Source organism: Macaca nemestrina, chromosome 2 (assembly GCF_043159975.1).
Source record: "Macaca nemestrina isolate mMacNem1 chromosome 2, mMacNem.hap1, whole genome shotgun sequence".
Taxonomy (NCBI): Eukaryota; Metazoa; Chordata; class Mammalia; order Primates; family Cercopithecidae; genus Macaca; species Macaca nemestrina.
The window spans coordinates 108,533,785-108,549,102 of NC_092126.1; the positions used below are offsets into that span (position 1 = coordinate 108,533,785).

The window sequence follows — 15,318 nt, forward strand, 5'->3', positions numbered from 1 at the left end:
TTACTCCTTCGGCTTTTTGCCAGCACTAACATTGGCCTTTGCAGTCCTCCTACTTTTTTCATTCTGTTCTTGCGTTCCTTTCGTTGCTTTCTTGAAGTCTTTTTCTTCTCATACAGGCCATGTCTTGCAGGTCTATGTTTGGGTTCATTTTTCTTTGCATAATCCAGGGAATCGTAAATCTTGCCAAAGCCAGTTGTCTTGCCACCACCAAAATGAGTTCTGAATCCAAATACAAAGATGACGTCCAGTGTGGTCTTGTACATTTTGGCTAGTTTTTCCCAAATTTCTGTGTTAGGCACTGTCACCTTCCCAGGGTGAATGACATCAGTGGCCATTTGTTTCCTCTGAAGTCGTTGGTTGGTCATGAACTTGCCAGTGCGGATGGTTACTGTGTCGTTCATGATGGCGGTCTATCCTCAGACAGCCAGGGAAGAAAAAAGCTGGTGATACTTTAAATGGTAATGAAGCTCCATAGCTGTAGAACCAACCATGCACATACTTCAATTGAAGGTGATGCCAATATGAATAGTTATGGTCAAAGGTCGGCACACACTGTCATAACAACCATGTCAGAGATGCCCGACTGTGAAAGGCTGCCCAATTTCAGATGTGTTACAAGTTTTTAGGCCGGGCATGGTGGCTCACACCTGTAATCCCAGCACTTTGGGAGGCCAAGGTGAGCGGATCACTTGAGGCCAGGAGTTCAAGACCAGCCTGGCCAACATGGTGAATCCCCGTCTCTACTAAAAATACAAAAAATTTAGCCTGGTGTAGTGGCGGTCACCTGTAATCCCAGCTACTTGGGAGGCTGAGGCAGGAGAATCGCCTGAACCTGGGAGGCGGATCTTGCAGTGAGCCAAGATCATGCTACTGCACTCCAGCCTGGGCCACAGAGAGAGACTCCGCCTCAAAAAAAAGTTTTTAAAATGTGCATCTTACAATCGATGAAATACAGGTTTCTGGTTATGTGGGTGACGAGAACCCTATTTTGTTTATCTGGGTGACCTTCCCACAGCATGTAGCTCAGTGCTTACATGGGATTTCAAAAATATTTGTTTTTGGAATGAAGCCAACAGTTAATCAATATATATATTTATTGAGCATTTACCAGGAACAAGATCTACTTGAAATGCATATTTGAAAACCCAAACCCATCCCTTTTTCTTAAAATAGTAATTTGATTCTCCTCATCCTTATTGCATTTCTGTAGCTGTTCTTAGCCAAACTGAAGTCTACTGCTATGTCAGTGGGCTTTTTGTTTCTTTTCCGCTTAAATAATAGACGCACCCAACTGGCCATCTTAGATTTTGGAGAGTTGCGCTCCCTCTCCTTGAGGGTGGAGTTTAAGCTTCTCTTTGAATCAGCCTCCTGTGTTTTTCTCCATCTCTTCTTCCCTTCCTGCCTGTGCCCTCGCCTTAGTTCCCACCAAAGGTCTACCTTCTGAGGTCTTTCTTCCAATGTGTGCTTAGTGTTTCTCTCTTCAGATTTAAATACTCCCAGGTTTTGGGCTCAGTCCCCTGTATGCACCCCTGTTTCTTAAATCAGTTTCTTCCCAGCTGACTCTACAGAACATGTTCTTTCTGGGATGCTCTGGTAGAAAGAGGTCTGTGGAAATGCATGCAGCGAACAGCTCATTCCTTGCCCCCTCTTCTCATCATGCATGTAAGTATATTGAACACTCTGACAAGTCCTGTGTTAAGGAGGCCTGTCAAACTCAAAGATTTCCCAAACGCATTTCACCTTGAAGCCTTTTGCCACATTGTATTGATTCAGTGACACTTTCTTCCTCTCACATTTGAACATTTCTGAAATTGGGATGCGTATTATAGCTGATCAGATAAGAACACAGTGGCCTGGTGCAGTGGCTCACACCTGTAATCCCAGCACTTTGGGAGGCCGAGGCGGGGGGATCACTTGAGGTCAGGAGCTTGAGATCAGCCTGGCCAACATGGTGAAACCTCATCTCTACTAAAAACACAAAAAAATTAGCTGGGCGTGGTGGCGGGCACCTGTAGTCCCAGCTTCTTGGGAGGCTGAGGCAGGAGAAAGGCGTGAACCCGGGAGGCGACAGAGCTTGCAGTGAGCGGAGATCGCACCACTGCACTCCAGCCTGGGAGACAGAGCGAGACTCCGTCTCAAAAAAAAAAAAAAAAAAAAAAAAGTAGCTGGGCATGGTGGCGCACACCTGTAATCCCAGCTACTTGGGAGGCTGAGGCAGGAGAATCTCTTGAACCCCGGAGGCAGAGGTTGGAGTGAGCTGAAATCATGCCATTGCACTCCAGCCTGGGCAACAGGGCAAAAAAACCCAAAAAAACAAAAACACTGTGTGTGTTTTTTTCTTCCCTAGAGGTACTTGCAACAGCGGTGTAAGAGACATTGATGGTATTTGAGATGGGTAGGGTATTCATGCTCCATCTGTGGATATTCTTTTGAGCCAGTGATAAGAGTACTCTGTATTAAGAAACCCAGCTGTCAGATCCTGAAGCCCTATCTCTCCCTACTGCATGGCCTTCTTTCAAGGTATTCCTCAGCGTAGTAAGAAGCCCACATTCATAGATCTTGCTGCCTGGCCTCCTCTGCTTTAGACGATAACCTTAACACACCTTTAGTAATGGGTGAAAGTTATAGTCCATTTATGGAAACCGGACCTGTCCATGGTCTAACAGTGTTTAAGGGATCGGCACAAGGCTTATATTCATTCTTTCCAGACCTTTCCAAATTCACTCCACTCTTTTAAGAAGATGTGCTTTAATGGGCTGTTTTAAAAAATAAAACTGACAGTTCTTTTGAGATTGAATTCACATACCATGAAGTTTACTCTTTTGAAGTGTACGACTCAGTAATTTTTAGTATGTTCACAAGGTTGTGCATCAGTGACCACTGTCTAATTCCAGAACATTTTCATCACTTTATAGGCTACTGAGGGAAATCAAAATATTTCACCCCACAATACACTTCTTCGACATATTTTGAGATGGCTGTTCAGAGGGTCTGCAAACAGAAGTAGCCCTGCAAAGCTGTCATTTGTGGTGGAGATTTGCATCCTTAGAGAAAATTTACATTGATGCAACCAGAGCCACCATTCTTTCTACAATCTCAAGATGGTCTATAAACTTCTGCACCCCATGGTGGGGGTTGGGAATGGGTTTGGGTAATCACGCTGTGATTCCCAACCCCCACCATGCACCCTAATACATTTCTATGCTTTTTCTCTTGTTAATCTGCCTTCTGTGAGTTCACTTTTTAGCAAAACTTCAGAGAGCAAAGGGGATGTTTCTTCCTTGGCTCCTATACTGCTTTGTTTTTTTCTTTTTTGGGCTGTCGTTTGATTTTTTTTTTTTGGAGACAAGAGTCTCGCTCTGTCCCCCAGGCCAGAGTGCAGTGGTGTGATCTCGATCTCAGCTTACTGCAACCTCTGCCTCCTGGGTTCAAGCGATTCTCCAGCCTCAGCCTCCCAAATAGCTAGGATTACAGGCATACATGACCACGCCCAGCTAGTTTTTGTATTTTTAGTAGAGACGGAGTTTTGCCATGTTGGCTAGGCTTGTCTCAGACTTCTGACCTCAGGTGATCTGCCCACCTTGGCCTTCCAAAGTTCTGGAATTACAGGCGTAAGCTACCACTCCTGGCCTGAATTTTTCAAGTAATAAAATATACTTGAAGGGTCCAAGGCTAGTCCCAAGAAAAGTGCCAAGAAAGAAAATAGCATAAACAAGAAAGTGTTGGGGAGGAAAACTCATACCACCTCCAAGGGGGGTGAGGGAGATGGGGTGAACTTCATCAGTGTCAGGGGTAGTTTTTTTCTGGGAGCGTTTGTCTGATTGGGCCCCCTGGGGTTGGATGGGGTAGGCCAAACCAATCTCGTGTTTGCTTAGAAGTCAAGAAGGGTCTCCAGGCCAGGGGAGGCTCCACTGCTCCTGTGATGCTCAGAGCACTTGCTGCAGTGTGCTGTTCCCCAGGAGGGACTGACAGGGGAGGTTTACTGAGATGGGCATGAGTCTTGGCATCGGGCAGGCCTGGGTCTGAATCTGCCAATGACCTGCTTTGTGACTTTGCACAAGTTACTTTGCAGCTCTGAGTTTCAGTTCCCTTATTTATAAAGTGTTCATCAGAGTGTCTGTTTTGCAGTATTGTACTGAAGATTCAAGAGAATACTTGCAGGGTACAGATAGAACCCTACAGTCGAGGCTGGAGGATACACCTATACATGACGGCATCATGGCCATCCACAGAGCAAGCCATAAAGCTTCCTTCGAAAGCCTGGAACAGGCGATTTGGGCAGCACGAAGGCCAATTAGGAAAGTGCGGGCTCTGGGAGAGGTGGGGATAGGTTCCAGTGTCTGAAGGGCCATTCTCTTGAGTCAGGACTGGAATTCTTGCTTGTATCTCTACAGAGCGGAGCTCTGGGCATGGTTTGGACGTCACAGGAAGAGGACTTTTAGCTTAGTTCAAGGAAGAGCTGTTTGTCCAAAGAGTTACTTGGGGTGGAGAGAACCATCTCTTGCACTGTGAAAAGTCTGCAACAGATTCTGGGTGACCGTCACCTGAGACCACGCTGGCCTATTCTAAGACACTGACTCTGAGCTGCAGAAACTCACAGCCAGTTGGGGCCAACTCTGGAGCAAGCCAGGAAACACATGATGTTTGTCCATCTTTGAGTTCTCTCTCTAAGGCCCCTGTTCCCTGGCCCACTGTATCTCCCACCAGAGCTGGTCCTCTCTGGGGCTGGCCCTTGTGGGCCATACACACCCTTCCCTTCTCTGCTATACACACTCACATTGCTTTGGTGCCTAGATCTCACCCATCATGAGGGGAATCAACACCAAAATTAATCCACACTGAAGTGTGAGAGACTGACAGGGTCTTATGGCTGTTACTCATCCCACTTCCACATGCCAATATTAATGTAAAAGAGAAATAACCATTCCCTTGGACCTACTGTCCCGTAAGGACATTCCTGCCCAGAAGTAGTTCTCAACCTTAGCCACCCATTAGATTTACCTGGAGTTTCGAAAATATGAATGCCTGGGTCCCTTTGGGATCCAGGGATGGGATTTCACTGGGGGAGGGGAGGACAGCAGGGAGACTGGGCATTGGAAGTAACTGAAAACTTGTCAGGTTGCTAACATGCAGGCAAGGGTGAGGGCCCACAGTGCTGGAGCATCACCCTTGCCCCCAGACACTTTGGGTGCTGCAGCATGCTCTGCTCAGAGGTTGGTGGCTTTTCTCTCTTTGGGGTGCAGGTGTCCTCTGCTCCTCTGTGAAATGCGCTTCAGGGCTCCACTCCCCACGGCTTCTGGTGCTGCCAAGTGTGAGTGGCTAAGATAGTCTCATTCAAGAATGATGTATTAACAAGCCCCACTGGCGACAGATCTAAGCCAAGTCCTCCAATCAGCTGTGTTAGTAATGAGATGAGTTACTGTTCTAAGGGTCACACTCGAAGACCGCCTGCCTTCGAATCTAGCCTACTGTTTGATCTTTACCTTCCATGAGCTTCAGTTTCCTTACATATAAATTGGAGATAAATAACTGCATCTACCTGATAGGGTCATTGTAAGGACCAAATGGGACCAAATCATGGAGCATTGTGCCTGGCACTCAGTGAGTACTTGGAAACATTAGCTATTACTATGAACACAATTTTTTTTAATTAGTTATCTTTGAGACGGAGTCTCACTCTGTTGCCCAGGCTGGAGTGCGGTGGTGCAATCTCGGCTCACTGCAAGCTCCGCCTCCTGGGTTCACACCATTCTCCTGCCTCAGCCTCCCGAGTAGCTGGGACTACAGACGCCTGCCGCCACGCCCGGCTAATTTTTTGTACTTTTAGTAGAGATGGGGTTTCACCGTGTTAGCCAGGATGGTCCCGGTCTCCTGACCTTGTGATCCACCTGCCTCAGCCTCCCAAAGTACTGGGATTACAGGTGTGGGCCACCGCGCCTGACCACAATATATTTGTTTGAGACAGAGTCTTGCTCTGTCACCCAGGGGGAGTACAGTGGTGTGATCTTGGCTTGCTGCAACCTCCACCTCCCAGGTTCAAGCAATTCTTCTGCCTCAGCCTCCTGAGTTGCTGGAACTACAGGCACCCACCACCATGCCTGGCTGATGTTTGTATTTTTAGTAGAGGGGGGTTTCACCAGCTTGGCCAGGCTGGTCTCAAACTCCTGACCTCAGGTGATCCACCACCTCAGTCTCCCAAAGTGCTGGGATTACAGGCATGAGCCACTGCGCCTGGCCGAACACAGTATTTTTATCTCTGTTTCCTGTGTCCTGACTCATTTTTCAGGAACAAAAAAAAAAACACTTGCAGACACTGACTAGCTCAGTCCCTAATGGTGGCAGGAAGCAGCAGGTAGGTGATCAGAAGAGAAATTTCCTATAGCAAATCAGGGCCTGTGATCAGGCCGGCCCCGGCTTGCTACTCAGTTTTACTGACCCCAGCCAGAAGATGGGAAGGAGGAATCAAGGAAGGGAGTGCCCTGGAGGCAGCCCAGCCTCTTGAGTGGAACAGTGATATGGCTTGGATTTGTGTTCCCACCCACATCTCATGTCAAATTGTAATCCCCAGTGTTGGAGGAGGGGCCTAGTGGGAGGTGATTGGATCATGGGGGCAGTTTCTAATGGTTTAGCACCATCCCCCTAGTGCTGTCTTGTGCTAGAGTTCTCTGGAGATCCGGTTGTTTAAAAGTGTGTAGCACTTCTCTTTTTCTCTCTTTCTCCTGCCAGTCACGTAAGACATTCTTGCTTCCCCTTCACCTTCCACCATGATTGTAAGTTTCCTGAGGCCTCCCGACAAGAGGAAACCTGTACAGCCTGCAGAACCATGAGCTAATTAAACCTCTTTTCTTTATAAATTACCCAGTCTCAAGTATGTCTTTATAGCAGTGTGAGAACAGACTAATACAGGGAACTAGTGTCAAGATGCTGGCAGAAGATTCTGAAGCGGTAGAGTTGAGGCCTCAGGAGCCTGGCTGGCCTTCAAGGGTTCCTGCTTCCTCCTGTCATGTGTGTCATCCTTGGGCAGGGCTTTCTGTCCACTCCATGTTCTCCTCGTGGTTCTTAACTCCTCTCCTTGTTATCCAGGACATCTGCTTTATATGCATTTTCTCCATGGAGAAATGGCTCTGTAGCAAAGATTAATCCTGACATAAGTAAGAGACATCTGGAAACAATTGACCCTGCTGATTCTTCTCTTCTCTCCTAGGGCCTTAGGGTTTTCAGTGGCTGTGCTCCAAGGCCTCACTGGGGAGCTGGAGAGGCCCATTTCAGTGGGTGAACAGATGGAGGCTCCTGGGCTGAGTCCTTCCCAGAGGCTGGGTGGTGGCCAGCCATGGTCATGGGCCTAGGTCACTTGTTATTGTGCTGGAAGGACAGGGCTAGGACCGGAGGTCAGGCCAACCCAGGGTCTCAAGACCCATTCCAGGCAGGACCGGTCCCAGCAATAGGCTGCCGTGCTGCAGCAGCCCTTAATTTTCTGAGCTGCTCAGGGTAAGGACATCCTGAGAGGGAGGCTGCCTTTAGAGAATAGGACCATTAAAAGCTCATCCTAAAGGAAGCATCACCAAAACTCCTCAAGATCGTCATGGTTGTTCAAAAGATGGTCAAAGTTTCTTTCTTTTTCTCACTCCATTCTCTCTCTAGCTGTACCCCTTGTCTCCCTTCTCTCCCTCTCCTCCTTCTCTCTCCTAATTGCATTTCTCAGGGTGCCTGCATCTGACTGCCTGTCTGCCATTGGAATGGGCACAGGTGTTGGGGGAGGATGTCTCCACCACAGGTCAGCCTGTGTACCAAGGAAGCGTTTCGGGAACTGGCTTCTCTCCTTCCACCGAAGCCTATGTCACTTTTCAACCAGTGCAGTGAACAAAACCCTGAGTCACACAGGAAGTACAGTAATTGTCTGAGGAACAGTAAGTATCCACTCTGCAGTTGCCAGTGGTGACTACATAGCCCTTCACTGGCGTTGAGCTCTTTATTTTGGGGGGACCGGGGGTGGTATGTGCATATCTGGCTCTCTATTTTATTTTTATACAAACGATAGCATACTATTTGTTTGTCTTGCCCTCAGGTTTGGTTTCTGTTGCTCCTGTTGCTTTCTTTTCCGACATCATAAGCCTCTTGCTTATCTTTCCATGTCTGCACACAGGAAGCAGCATCACTTGTTTTTCACGTCCTATGCATCGAGGCACACTTTCTGCTCCTCTTTGTGCCGCCAGCCGGCCCAGGCCCACAGACGGTAGGACTTGTGCCCCAGGCTGCTGCGTGAGTCAGTCAGGCAGGAAGCAAATGGCAACTTCACTGCAGTGACTGAGGAATGCTTAAGGCGCCGCTGCCATTGACAACAGTGTGGACTGGTAAAAGGAAACAGTCGGGAACTCTGCAGCACCTGTGCCACCGCCGTTTAGTATGACTGTGCATTTGACTAAGTCACAAGAGGCCAGGCCTGTGACTTGTCCGAGGGAAAAAACTACCAGAAAACCAGGTGTCTGGGGTCCCAGTCAGGAAGCTTCGTTGGGTTGGCTTTGATTGTAAACAAACAAACAAAAAGCTTAGTTATTTAAATTCCATTCATGAATCTAGGAAGGAGCTTAGAAATTAGTCTTTTCCACAGTCAAGACCAATTAGTCAACTCTTCTATTGTAAGTTTTCATCATTGTTCTGTTTACCCAACTTACAAATTGCTTTTTAAGTCATAACTTGAAGATTTATTCCTGGCAAATGTTTTTAAGAGCAAAAATTTGGAATCAGTGTAAGTATCCCCAAATAGGATAATGGGAAAGTAAATAAGGATACATCCACTCAATGGAAAATTATGCATTTCTTAAACCGTATGAAGAGTTTGCAATAAAGTGGAAAATACTTAGCTGTTATGTTCAAGGAAAATTATGATGTCTAATTTATTTACAGTGCCATCATAATTATGCTAATTCACATAGGCACTAAAACAAACAAAAAACCCTAAAACTTACATAAAGAAAAATAGACTGGGCCGGGCGCGGTGGCTCAAGCCGGTAATCCCAGCACTTTGGGAGGCCGAGACGGGCGGATCACGAGGTCAGGAGATCGAGACCATCCTGGCTAATGCGGTGAAACCCCGTCTCTACTAAAAAAAAATACAAAAAACTAGCCGGGCGAGGTGGCGGGCGCCTGTAGTCCCAGCTACTCGGGAGGCTGAGGCAGGAGAATGGCGCAAACCCGGGAGGCGGAGCTTGCAGTGAGCTGAGATCCGGCCACTGCACTCCAGCCTGGGCGACAGAGCGAGACTCTGTCTCAAAAAAAAAAAAAAAAAGAAAAAAAGAAAAATAGACTGGAGAGGAACACACCAACATGTTACTTATAGTGATTATCTTTTTCTGGGTGAAATGTGGTTGATTTTTATTCACTTCTCTCAATGTTTCCAAATTTTCTCCACTGGTCATCTGATACTTCCAGAATAACAACAGCACTAACTACAAGATCACAGTTCAAAGAAACAAAGGTCACTGAGATAATTCGACAAGGGGTCTATATCCAGAGCCGTTAATGTAACCACAACTTCTGATCCAGTCATTTATCTTAGGAATCTGTCCTAAGTAAGTAATTCTGCTTTCAGAAAAAGCCCTAGGCAGGGAGATGTTTATTGCAGGGGAAAACTAGAAACCACCTAGATGCCAAACACTGTAAAAATAGTTAAATAAAACGAGGTTCAGCCGCTTGACACCACTATGTATTCATTAGGAAAGAAAACGATGACAAAAACATGCACTGCAACACTAAATACAAAACTCAGCATTCACAATTAAACATGCAGTATGATAACAGGGTTTGTTTATTTTTGTTTATTTTTTATTTCTTTGAGATGGAGGCTTGCTCTGTCACCCAAGCTGGAGTGCAGTGGCGCCTTGTAGGCTCACTGCAACCTTTGCCTCCTAGGTTCAAGCAATTCTCCTGTCTCAGCCTCCTGAGTCGCTGGGACTACAGGCACACGCCACCACACCTGGCTAACTTTTGTATTTTCAGTAGAGACGGGGTTTTTGCCATGTTGGCCAGGCTGGTCTCGAACTCCTGACCTCAGGTGATCCGCCTCCCTCAGCCTCTCAAAGTGCTGGGATTACAGGTGTGAGCCACCGCGCCCGGCTATAACAGAGTTTTAAAAATGCTATAGGTGTTGAAAAAGATACTCAGAGAAGACGAGATGAATGGTTCTTGATGGTGGGGCAGGGTGATGAGATTGTAGTTTCTCTTCTTGATTCAGCATTTTCTGTAATGTACTTGCCTTGCATTTATAACTTTAAAACATAATGGGTAATTGAACAATTACTTGGTTCCAAACTACAGAGTCCAGCAGGGAAGGCTGGTGGAGAGCAAACCCCTTTGTCGGCAGTAGACCAAGAGGGAAGGCTGCATCGAGGAGGGACTGATGAGATCTGACTAAGTCCAGCACTAACTAAGCAGTGAGTGGGTGAAAAGAAATTGCTGGGCCTTGCAGGGGTCGAGGTGGGGAATGGAAAGATAAGGAATACAAAATATACAGTTCTGTGGAAATCACTGAACAGTCAACAGACCACTTCTGATGGACAAACATCAAATTCTGTCAAATCCCACCTACCCTACAGGTCAGGGAGAGGAGAGCTGAGGGCAGTCTCTAGGCAACCTGAAGAGAGGACACGCCCAGTGGGACATAGGAAGCCTGAGTGCAGGGGTCAGCACTGCCAATCTTTAACAGAGGATGCTGGGGTTGACCAGAGCGTCCTGAGGCCACAGTGTCCAGCTCACAGTGCCTGTGATTTGCATTGTCCTTTTCTCTTGAAATTCTCTTCCTCATCCTCCGGCTTCCCCTCGGAGCCCTGCCTTCGTTTCCCCTGCCTGGACGGCACATCGTTTATATGTGAGTCTCCAGTTCGCTGCCACAGCTCAGAATTGATTTTGTTCCATCTGAAAACAGTGGAATATACACCTGTCAGCTGAGGAATGTTTAGGATGTTCCAGATACTGTGCTTGGTTCCCAGTTGTCCCGGGTTGGGTTAGAGCCTGGGTCTGTGTGTTTGTGTTCCAGTTACTTCATGCTGCATAATAAACATTCCAAAATGTAGGGGCTTTATTTTGCTTGCCTCTGTGGTAACAGCTAGGGCAGCCAGAAGGCTGGGGCAGGAATCTTCCAAGGCTTGTTCACTAATGGCTGGTGACTGGTGCTGGCTGTCAGCTGGGACCTTAGCTGGCACTGCTGACTGGAACACCCACGAGTGTTCCTCCCTTTATAGCCCGGGCTTCTTCACAGCATGGTGGCTGGGCTCCAAGAGAGAGAAAGGGAGAGAGAGAACACATCAGACAGGAGGAAGCTGTATTTTCTTTTATGACCTAGCCTCAGAAGTCACACAATGTCACTCCCCTGTGTTTCATTGGTTAGAATCGAGTCACTAAAAGGGACTCATAGTCAAGGGAAGGGGAATGAGACTCTACCATTTCCTAGGAGGAATGCTGCAGACGGGTCTTCAACCCCCACTGTTGGCCTTTGTTGCACGCCTCTTCTTTGTACCTAACATAGAGCCCTGAACAGAATATTAGGCAAAATTGCTGGTTGAGTCAAGTTGCCTTTTAGATTGGTACAGATCTGGGTGCAGAAGATAGATTGGAATGAACCCCCTTCCTTCCCATTAAGTCATTCAGAAACACAAAATGTTTGGAGAAGTCAATCATTTTCTGCCTCCAGCTGCCCACAAGCTTGGGAGTTGGGTAGGTCAAGGTTACTGTCTACATTCTGTCCCCAGTTTCTCTACCCAGGCTGTCCTCCACTGTGGCATAATGTCAATCCCATGGTTTAATCAGACGGGTACCCTCACGGTCTCCCAGCAAGGATGCTGCAGTCCTGGTCTAATCAGATGGGTACCCAGAGCCTTTGCTCAGCTGGTTTCCCCTGCCTGGGATGCCCTCTCTGCTTCTCCCTACTTTCTGTTTTTTTGTTTATTTGTTTTGTTTTTTGTTTTTTGAGACAGAGTCTCACTATGTCACCCAGACTGGAGTGCAGTGATGTGATCTCTGCTCACTGCAACCTCTCCCTCTTGGTTTCAAGGGATTCTCACGCCTCAGCCTCCCAAGCCGCTGGGATTACAGACACGCACTATCATGCCTGGCTTATTTTTAAATTTTTTGGTAGAGATGAGGTTTTGCCATGTTAGCCAGGCTGGTCCCGAACTCCTGGCCTCAAGTGATCCACCCGCCTCAGCCTCCCAAAGTGCTGGGATTATGGGTATGAGCCACCATGCCCAGCCTTCTTACTTTCTCACTCCTATCCAGTCTTCACTACTCAGCTCAGAGAGCTTTCTTGGCATTTCCCTCTCATCACCGCCATTAGCTCCCCAACCTTTGCCTCAGTAAAAAGAAGTGACTAACAAACTTGTATTCCCAAAGCCACAACCCTGCACCCGTAAGGGAGCTCAGGGCAGCAAAGCCAAAGACCCTGGCCCCAGGCAACAAGGCAGAGTGGGGCGAGCCGGACCACAGGAATGACCAAAGCAAGAGGAGGCGGCTCCTTTTCGTGACAGCCAATGCCACCAGAGGAAATTGAAGGATAGATTGATCTCTTTAGAGAAGCATAAAAAATACAAAATTTTATGTGAAATTCCTTAATTTGTAGAGGTTGATAACTTAATTTAAAAATTTAGGCTGCAAATGAATCCCCTGGGCCACATTTGCCCCTCTCTCCCCTTCACAGGTTTTGACTGGAAAGATTTGGGGCTGAGAGAAAGGGTTTAGGGAGGGCCTTGGGGTGTGTGGGGTTTTCTCTGGAGGCTAGAAGCTAGAGAGGGCCAGTGTGTTGAGGATGGAACTTCTGGAGGGTTCTTGAGAGGTCTTGATGCAAATGAAGCTCCCAAACTTGGACTCTGCTCCAAAGGAGGTGTCTACCAGCAGCAGAATGGGGCTTCAGTGGAAGTTGGGTTGAGTTATAGAAAAATAAAACCTTAGGCAGGGCGCAGTGAGTGGCTCATGTCTGTAATCCCAGAAGTTTGAGAGGCTGAGGTGGGTGAATCACCTGAGGTCAGAAGTTTAAGACCAGCCTGGGCAACATGGTGAAACCCCGTCTCTACAAAAATACAAAAATTAGCTGGGTGTGGTGGTGCACACCTGTAATCCCAGCTACTCGGGAGGCTGAGGCAGGAGAATTGCTTGAACCTGGGAGGCAGAGGTTGCAATGAGCCAAGACTGCACCACAGCACTGTAGCCTGAGTAACAGAGCAAAACTCCATCTCAAAAATAAATAAATAAATAAAAATAAAAATAAAAAAATAAATTGGGGTCAGGAGAACCAAGGGATGCCCCAGTGGACGACCTGAGTGCCAAACATTCTTGCCCCCGTTGTATAATCAGCAACCCTGCTTTCTCCTGATGACCGGGGTCCATTACCCACGATGGGATGGTGGCTCTTTTCCCTTCCTGTTTGTCTCTCTGCACAAAGAGCCCAAAGTGGACTGGAAAGCAGCCATAGCTAGGAGTTTGATGGAATCCTCAGAGTGTCGCTGGTGGAAGTGTATCCTCCTCTGGGAACCAAGATCTCTAAACCACAGACCTGTGGGAATGGGACATTGAAACTGATTAATGTCCCATTCTATATCTCTGTGGTTTAGAGATCTTGTCCTGGAAGTGATGGTAAGTGGGGCCACTCAGGCTTTCACCCCTTAATTTCCAGGCGAACCACTCGTCTCAGGGGGTGGAGGCACAATACCATACAATGCCTGCTGACTTAGAGTGTCAGGATACATAGTGCCCTCTCCAGCTGGTGCTTTGGCTGCCTGGCCCTTCAGTGACCATTCCACCTCAGGCTGGCCTCTAGAGGATGAGGATGTGGTATCACCAAGGACCTCATGGTCATTTGCCTTTGCAAAGTAGGTCTCTTTGTCTCAATGCTACATGGGATCCTGTATTGGTAGACCACATATTCTGCAGGTGCTGGTCAAGGTCTGTGGGCATAAAAGGTGAATCCATGTCCACAGTATGGGTTAATTTCACTCAGAGTGAATTGCTGCTCTTTCTAAGGTGGAAGGGGTCAAATGTTGAACTAGCCACTGAAAGGCTGGCTCGGCTCCCTAAGGGTTGTTGCCGTTTCATGGCCTCAGTGTTGGTCTCTGGGGCTGTCAGGTTAGACACTGGATAGTGGCAGTTGCTGCATCACCTTGGAGAGTGGAAGGCTGTGGTGTCCAGCCCATGCACAATCCTCCATCCGTTCTGCCTTGATGGGTGTGAAAGAACCCAGCTCGTGGTAGCATGTGCTGTTCTGTGGTGACTACTCTGTTCATGTACCCATGTGGCCAGTGATGGAGGCTGGGAAAGTCACTCTGACCGTGTGGCTGTTCAGTGCCTTTCCTGTAGTGGGTGCTCTGTGTGGACATTGCTGTGTGATACAATTCGGTGCCCATTCCTGTGGGTCCATCCTCTTGTCTTGCAGGTCATACTCTGTGCCCCTTCCCAAGGGTGCATCCAGGTGCCTCTTTCCCAGCCCTCCTTGGTCTCTTTCTTCCAATTTTTCTCTTCTAGGCCCCTGAGGAACTAGCACAGCCATTTTCTGCTGCTTGCACACTGGTGTAAATTCTAATTTAAGACCACTTATCTTTCTACGGGAAGGGTCTTCTTTCACTGCTGCTTTTCAGGGCTGCCCCTGGATGGAGTTGCGGTCAATTTTTGGCCCTCACCCACAAATTAGGCTGAGCTGTTTGTGAATCGAATGTAGCCTTCCACCCAAGCCACCCAAGCCTGAAGGAGGGAGGGGGTGGTCCTGGTGCCAGAGTGTGCAGATGACACGAGATCTGGGCCATCTGCTTGTACAGGTGACTTGTGCCCTCAGGCCCCGCTTGCACCTGATCTTAGAGGTGCCACTTCCATCTTATGATGGCTTCCTGCTGAGTCTGACCTTCTGCTTTGGTGGATGTGAAAGAACCCAGCTCATGATGGCGGCCACGGCTGTGTAAGGGAGGAAACATTTCACCTCTACTTCTTTAGAGTGTTTTGGCTGGGCCTGAGAATTAAGTTGATATAAGATGGATCGGTAGGAGAAAAGTATACAAATTTATTTAATACAAGTTTTATGTGGCACAGGAGCCTTCATAAGGCAATGAAGGCCTAAAGCAGCAGTTAGAGTTGAATGCTTATGAACTGAATTGAGCAAAGAATAATAACTTGTAATCAAGCAACTAAACTACGTGGGGAGGCTAAAAGAAGGTAAGTGATTTTCACTAGCTTTGTTCAGAATTCTCTCAGTCTCAACTTCTCATCCTTGAGGATAGCACTGTTACTTTCCTTCTAGTATGGGGAGGGCATCTTTCATAGGGGAACTTCATGTGCTTTTAAGAA

General features: G+C 47.5%; 1 pseudogene; it reads right to left on the reverse strand.

Moving 5' to 3' along the window:
• Positions 1 to 401, reverse strand: LOC105480328 (small ribosomal subunit protein eS24-like; annotated as a pseudogene).
• Positions 402 to 15,318: the final 14,917 nt, after the last annotated feature.